This window comes from Erythranthe guttata, chromosome 8, assembly GCF_056151865.1.
Source record: "Erythranthe guttata isolate IM_541 chromosome 8, IM_541, whole genome shotgun sequence".
NCBI classification, from domain to species: Eukaryota; Viridiplantae; Streptophyta; class Magnoliopsida; order Lamiales; family Phrymaceae; genus Erythranthe; species Erythranthe guttata.
In genome coordinates, this window is record NC_142540.1 from 14,447,602 (window position 1) to 14,456,841 (window position 9,240).

Here is a 9,240-nt window from a genome sequence, read left to right on the forward strand (position 1 = left end):
TGTTAATTAAATTATTGAAAAAATGTAATATAATAAATAAAAAAGAAATTCAAAGGACTTGAGCTTAATCGATTTAAATCTTACGATTCGATATAAATATTTGAATAAAATGTAAATGTAAAAAAATGATTAAACTTTACAATTTATGATTTGATTCTCGTGATTTTTACAAATTAAATTTTATTATTTTTTATAATAAAATTCAATTAAAAAGATATTACTTAAATTGTAAACAGTTAATTTGATTAGTACGTCATTGTTAATAGTTGAGCATAATCTATTCAAATCTTTGAATAAGCTTACGAATTGAAAGATTTCATCTTAACCGATTCAATCTTACGATTAACAAATATATTCTTACGATTTTAACGAATTATATTTTATTACTTTTATGATAAAATTGAATTAAAAAGATATTAAACTTTAATTATAAATAGTCAATTCAATTAATATATTCTTGTCAATAATATATCTCTTTAAAATACTATTCAACCAAAAATTAAAAGAAAACATAATATTTTGATCCTACTCATAATCTATAGTATTTTTTAAAGTACGGAAATTAATTGTAATCAGCGATAATCTATTCTTGTTAAAATAAACATGATCTATATTTTTTGTTTATAAATATGTTCTTGTCAATAATTGTCCTACAATAAAACAATTATTAATTTTTATATTAATATGTTTTTATCAATAATTGTCCTATAATAATATAATGAATAATTTTAATACGTTCTTGTAAATAATTGAAGTTAATCGATTCAAATTAATTGACATGAGTTATAATCTTGTTTTTTTTTTTAAATAAACAAATTATTATTATTATTATTATTATTATTATTATTATTATTATTATTATTATTATTATTATTATTATTATTATTACTAAATCAAAAGTGAACCACTATATGAGATTAGTGTATACTAAACGAGTAAACTGCAAAAACTACCCTTGTATAATCTTGAAATAGCAAAAACCCCCCTGTAATAAATAAACTAGCAAAAACCTCCCCTGTGAAATTATTTAAATAGCCAAAACCCCCCTATGGAACTATTTGAGGGTTGACTTGATATAAAAAGACACAAATACCCCTGGAGTCTTGCCATTAATAAATTTTTATATTTTATAAATATTTTAATTATTTTATTTAAAAAATAATCAATTTAGTTGTTTACTATTTTTTTTTAATTTCTAAACAAACAAATTAAAAAGAATAAATATACATATAATATGTATATATATAAATACATTTTGAGGGACAACTTTGTCATTTCAAGTCTAAAAAATCAGCTAGGGGGGATTCTGCCTTTGACTAAATTTCACAGGGGGTTTTTTGCTAGTTTATTTATCACAGGGGGGTTTTCGCTATTTCGAGATAACACAAGGGTAGTATTTGCAGTTTACTCTATACTAAACATAATTAAATTAAAAGCAGTAGGGATTGGTCATTGGATCAAACGATTATTAAATAATTTTTTTTTAATGTGATTTTAATTTTGATGAGTTATTTATATTATATAAATAAAATAATACTTTATGTTATTATTTACTATACTAATTTATTCATATTCTATACAACCTAAATTACACTACTTTTCTAGAGCCGATGCGAAAAAATGTTGTGGTATAAATCTTTAAAATATAGTAAAAACTAAAGACTAAACTTAATGAGAAAGAGAATTGATTAAAAATTTAGCTGATTAGGAGAAATAAATTGGGTCATTGGGTGGCTCCTCGGTCTTTAAACACCATCATTTATTTAGTAGATTATATTAAATGTGCATAAGACTATACGCATAGAAAGAAAATGCATAAATTCATATTAAAGAGTCAAATTATAACTTAAGGGGCAGATTAGTAAATTGACCTTTTTCTGGATGACCAGAATCTGGCCAACCATCATTACCGATATCAAAATACTAAACCATTTTGATAACACCATTGGAGAACATAATTTCTAAATTTTAGGAGTGAAATGGTAGTTAAGAGATTTGATAACTCATTTAATAACTCCATTGGAGTTGCTCTAAGTGAAAAATATTAAAATACATATTTCATCAACATATTTAAAAATATATATTTTTATCACAAAAAGGAATATTTAGAAGAAAAGGATTAAAAAATCCTTCAATTATTTTGTTATCAAAATATTTGAAAAGTATATTTTTTTGTTCCAAAGATTTGTATCAAAAATATTTACTTGTTACGGCAATAGAAGATCCATCAAACGAATAATTTAGTGAGAAAATAATATTATTTTATTTTTGTTTTCGGTAAGTAATTCAACATGATTATAGTTTTCTTGCACTTTGTAAGCTCGAAATTAGGTTGGATTTAGAAGAAAATAATAATTTATTTTTTTATTTTACACCCTAGAAATAAAAAAAACCAACAAAATGTGAAATTGTTCCCATTAAGTTTTAAATATTCAATTTATGGTGCATCCCTGCATTGTGAATATTTTTAAGGGTGCAAAATGTTATTATTATTTTTCAAGGACACAAATGCCAAAAATACTACATTTCAAAATTAACCCTAAAAAGAGATAATGATTTAAAAAGAAAAAAAGAAACATAGGCCAATTTATTAGTGGCACCTGTCCATAGGAAGAACCAAATAAAACACAGTGCACCCTACCGGTGGCGGGTCCAAAATAATGACCTAAGATCCAAGTCAGGTGCATTGGACCCAAATTCCAGTTCATAAAGAATAGCCTTCAATTTCATCAGTAATTGCAACAACAGAGATGCATTTATCAGAAAGAGATTGCTTAGTTGGCGTGGAGCAACAAAATACATGGTGTCAAATGATCCGAATTTGGATTCCTTTGTTAACAATTTCGAGCTCGATCGAGTTTGTCATGCATGACTTATATCCTGTGTAGTTTATATATATATATATATATATATATATATATATATATATATATATATATATATATATATATATTAGTTGCAAGCTACTGCACGAAAATAGTGATTTACGTGGTGAAATTGTGTATATAATTCGTTTCAGATGTTTTCGATATAGAAGAATAGGATAGAAAAAAGAAAAAAAGAACAATAACAGATATGTATTATTGTTAGTGTATGGTATGGTCAGCTTTCAATCTTGACCGTTGATAACTCCCGACAAAGTTGTTGTCTCCCAACTGTATATTTTGTATTTTAGTATCCAGTGTATATCTTCTAGCTTGTGTAAGGGTTGGGGGTGAAAGGGATGGGACGGAATTAGACTCTTCGGACAATTTTCAAAAGAATTTGGAAGTATAAAAACAATTCCAATTCCGAGTCTGTAATTTTCGGAATCTAAAATTTGATTTTAATTCTAAAAGGTTCGGAAACTTCGAAATCTTAGATAAATTCGGAAATCACATAAGTTTCAAATTTTCAAAGCTTCGCTGAAATTTTATGAGATTTCATAATTATTCAAATATAAGAACATTTACGTCGATAAAAGTAAAATTAATACCTACTAAATTCCAATTTGAAAAAAAAAAAACAGTTTGTTAAAAGGAAAAAAAACCACATCATAATATCCAATAAAACTTCTAATTACAACTCAATATGTCGAATCATAAATCAAAACTTAAATCAAATCACTATTTCAGAAAACAAAAGAAAAACTTAAAATAAGTATTATATAATACACGTTATTCATAGGTGTATTTTTAGAGAAAAAAATGGATTTTTTTTTAATTAATTCGGAAATTAAATCGGATCAGATATCGGAAATTCCAATTATTTTTATACAATTCCAATTCCAATCAAAAAAATCGGAAAAATTCAGAATTCGGAATTTTGGAAGTTGGAATGAAAGAAGTTGTTCCAAAATCGAAACTTTTCGGATTGGAACCGACAAAAATTGGAATTTCAGTTCCAACTTGCACCAATAGTAGGGGTGGAAATCGAAACGAAATGTCCGAATTCTGCCAATTTTGAAACGAAAATATCTGAAATTGGAACTGTATTTGTCATTCCGATTTTCAAGGTTCCGATTTTCGATTTGTTTCGAATTTATGTAGAACGAAATCAGAATGATATATAAAATTACCGATAATTCCGATTTTTATCTGATTTCCAATCAAATTTTATTATTCCATAATAAAACTTATGTTATAATTTATATGGAAAATATAAGCAGGGTCGGCCCAGGGTGAGGCGAGCATGGCCCACGCCTAGGGCCCAACTTTTGTAGGGGCCCCGAAAAACGTTCATATAAAATTATACATATTTTCAATGTTATTTATTTTTATTTTATAGAGATTTAATTACTCTCATGTAGAATTTATCTAAAATTAGTGAAATTTAATGATTGAAAAATTATAATAAAAAAATCATTTATTAATATTAAAATTGGACATTATTGAATAGAACATAAATATGAGATTATCATACCAAAACACTAGTAAATATGTTTTCTCAAAATTAAAATTTAAAATAATTACTAACATAGTTATAGCATATGATATTAAAATATTTATATTTTTTTATCAATATAAGAAATATGTTTTACGAATATGTTTTTTAAATTAAATCAATCATTACATTATTTTCTATTTTTTTTTAAATAAATAAATTCTAATCTAAATCTGCAATATATTTATTCTATGATGAGGCTTCAATTTTAAATCTTTATCTACATTAATATATCTGGAAAACAACCGGGGGCGCTGCCCGCAAACCTCTGTATTACTTTAAGACATTTTATTATTTCATCACGGGCCTCCAAATCTATCGGAATGGCCCTGAATATAAGTACCGAGGGTCAAGTAAACTAAAATCTGAAAAAAAAAAGATTAATTGGTAACCTAAACTTTATGTTGCATTTTTTCTTATAAGAAAATCTTTGTTTTAATTTGTTGTTCCTACATGTGTTTTTATTTATTGGTTTTTGTCGAACTATCTTTTAGATTTTCTGGCATTTTCCTGTAAATATTCAAAAAAGATAGAAAAATATTGTTAAAATTTCTATTATATCTGAAAGGTAGAAAAATATTGTTAAAATTTCTATTATATTTTTCCAAACTTCCGCCAATTCCGAGGCATTCCGAAAACAAAATGAATTTTTGCATTCCGTTTTTTTGGGAACGGAAATTGGGACTTATTTTCTACTTCCGAAAAAAAAATGATGTTTTTTTTCCAAAAAATCTACAAGGATATAAATGAGAGACAATAAAAGCCCACAAGGATAGCCCTCGAGTCCCTAAAGTCCCTGAAAGAATGTTAAAAGGAGCGCCGGGGGAATTTTTCCAATTTTTTTCATTTTTCAACTTTTTTTCTCTATCAGGTATATTAATCGACTGTGAAGCATATTAAATCGACTGTGATGAACTATAGTCGATTAAGGAACCGACTACTAAAAATAACAAATCACAAAAATGCAGACTCAACTATATTTTACAAAAACAAACAATATACAAACATTATAATTGATTTATACAATTGGAATCAATAAACGAAAAATCCAAAAAAAAAATTGGAGTCAATGAAACATATTAATCGACTATAATGTGAAGCATAGTCGATTAAGAATCTGCTACTAAAAATAACAAATCACAACTGCGAAAAAATGCAAAATCAACTATATATTACAAAAACAAAAAATATACAAACATTATAAATGATTTATACAATTGTAATCAATAAACAAAAGATCCAAAAAAAGAAAAATTGGAATCGATCAACCTTAATCGACTACCAGAGCATAGTCGATTAGCTTAATTGACTATTTAACATGTACATAGTCGATTCACGTTTCAGCCTGCGCGAATTGCTCTATACGCGCCCCATGCGCCGTCATCTACCCGGTCCACCAAAAAACCCTAAATCTGCATCCCCTTCGTCACCATACCGCCGCCTCAACACACCATCACCACCTTACTGTGATATTATGACGTTTTTTTTATTACAAATAAATAAATAAAATCACAACTCGCACCACCAACCAAAGTAGAACCACCACCCATCAAAATCCGATTCCGGTGACAAATCGATAACTTTACCTCTTTTCGTCGCGGATGTAGCAATCCTGGCATTTGAATTCATAATCGCTATCAAAATTATCATCATCTTTATGACTTTTGTTAAGATATGCAAAAGTTCTAATTCCATGAAGGGGTAGAGAGCGGAAGGAGTAAGAGGAGACGTCTCAATAGGGGAATTGAAAGCCAGAGAAGATGGATTAATCCTGACGGGACGACAACGGAAACAACAACAACGACGACGTATTTCATGGGATTGGCGTCGTTGTTCTGGCGGTGATGTCGGTGATTGGTTCTTCATTTTCCGATCAAGAGAGAATAGCCTACATAATTGAGAGAGGAAAGTATAATAGAGAGATTAAAAAAAATAGAGACCCTGAAAGAGTATAGTAGACAATTAAGGATAGTTTTGGAATTATGAAAATATCACTTGGGTGGAATATTAGCTAAGGGGGTTTTCTCTAATTATTTTTGGTTGGGGGTGCTTCCTTAACTATATTTCTTAAATGGTTTTTTTTTTTTTTTTTCTAATTTTCCCTTAATAATTTTCCCTTAACCTTAATTGTATGTAGTTGCAAATAAATATACAGTTAAACCTCTATAAATTAATACAGTTGGGACTATCAAAATTTCATTAATTTAGCGAAATATTAACTTATCGATAAATTAATAATTATTAATTTATACATTAATTAATAACTTATTAATTTATGAAATTACTTTTATTATTATTTTCAATAAATGTATTTTTTTAATTTTTTTACATGTATATTATTCATTGTATTATTAGTTCAATGCACTAAAGAGCCCGTTTCACAAACGGATCAGACGCTCTTAAAGCAACAATGGTATAAAACGATTTTATGTTGAGTTATAACAAAATTATACCGAAAGTTCTAACCTTGTTAAGAAAAGTGAGGGACGAGATTGATGATAATGTGAACTTCAATAAGAAACAACCGACAATTAAATTGTATTGTATTAAGCCTTCATAGATCTATAAAATATGTAATGTACCTTGTAATTTAAAAATTATTTTTATGCATTATTAATTTATATATATTATGGGGCTTCTTAAAATTTTCGAATGTGTATTATCTTATAAATTTAGCGAATTATTAATTTAGCACGTTGTCCCCGAGTCGGGACCGGAAAATTTTATTATTTAAGCGAGATTATTAATTTATCGAGGTTCTACTGTATCTTTCATCCATTTATTTTGAAGTTAATGTTAGTGAATTATTTAAATATTAATAGTGTTGTCAAACAAAATATACACGGTCGAGACAAAAGATTTAAATTTCTTATAAAGGGACGGGCCTGATTTCAGAGATACATTACAAACACGTCGACCATAGTAATGTACTTTAAAATAATGAGAGTATGTTGTATTAAAAGTTATAATGTTAAGATTAGAGGGTCATAATGTGCTATATTAATGGGAAACAATTTCCCTCAAATTCTTAGTAGTTTTGGAGTCATTGAAATGCTACACCCGATCATCTATATTGGGTGAATTTTAAGTATTGATGGAGTTAAATAGTCACTAACTAAGCACACATACACATGAACGTAAGTGTGCATGATTATATAAATGCAACTGTGATTATATGCAGATCAACAGTTAATAATTATCCGATGTATTTCACCAGATGTAACATCAATTTAACCGTGATTTTGAACATATATTTTGTAAAATAGAGTTGTAACACTCGGACCTATTGCTCATCTAGCCTATTTGTACATCTAAAAGTTCGTTCAAAGCTAGACGAATTAGGAATAAATTCGGTTCAAACTGAATTATTTGCCATCTATAGCTAATCGATGAAGATGTCCCACTATAACATAACTTCCCATTTTTCTCCAACGGCCTACAACTCCGCAGCTGTATAAAGAGACACCTGTATTCAAATTTCAAATTATATATGTATATTATAATAATAATAATTGCAGGGTATGAATTAATTGGGATATGAGTTAGTTGGGAAGGGTAGTATCTTATTCAAGAAAGAAAAATAAATGCTACACTAATAAATTAATTAAAATTTTAGTATTAGAGATGTGTGTCGTGTGTGTATGGTATGGTCCATGGCCGCCCAAAATCACTTTCACTAACGTTGGCAACAACCAACTGTTTCTTTATATCTTAAAAATATGCAGCATCAAAACTATTGGCCGACCTTGTCCAGCAGGAAACTATACAATGAAACTGACATAAAAAAATTAATGCGTAGATAATGTCATTTGGCTTGGGTGTTTGGTTTTGCTCCACTAAGGACTCGTTTGGTTACCTATATTGGATTATATGAGATTAGATAACTCTCTATTGACTAATTAATTATTTAGTTAGTAGAATGTTCGGTTTCTTGGATTAGATTTTCTATTAAATTTGTTAAAATCAGTTATTATATATGAATTGTCTATAAAACTACTTAGTTTACAATAATAAAATATAATTTTAAGGATAAAATTGAAATATTTTTCCTTTTTAGTTACCCCAATTAAATTAATGTCAGGGGAGGGGTGTGTTAGAACCTGGAAAACTCCATTGGAGCTTTGGGGAAGAAAACGAAACAAAAAGATGGAGAAGAAGATTTTATTGAAAGAGGGAAAAACTAATTGAATTGAATTACAACGGAAAAAACATATATATATATACAGCTGAAAAACGCTATATATGAGATAAAAGTGCTATACTAGAAACAACAATTTATAACAACTTACACAAGAAAATAACTACTCAAACATAATAACAACTTTACATAATAAAATCTAATATTCCAATATTCCCCCCTCAAGATGGACTGGTATAAATGTTGAGAAAAACCATCTTGGACAAGAGATGAGACAAAGCAGGAAGAGGCAGAGCCTTGGTGAGCACATCCGCAATCTGATCAGAACCTCTAACAGGCATAAGCCGGAGCTTCTTAAGAGTGACTTGAGTCCGGACAAAATGGCAATCAATTTCTATGTGCTTAGTCCTTTCATGAAACGTAGGATTGGAAGCAATATGGACCGCAACTAAATTATCACAGAATAACAAAGTAGAGGCAGACACAACATGAAAATCCTTGAGAAGCTGAATAATCCAAACCAGCTCACTAGAAGTAGAAGCAAGAGCCCTGTATTCTGCTTCAGCAGAAGACCTAGCCACTGTAGCTTGTTTCTTGGACTTCCAAGAAATGAGGGCATCACCAAAAAACACACAATAACCAGTAGTAGATTTTCTTGAATCCAGACAGGAACCCCAATC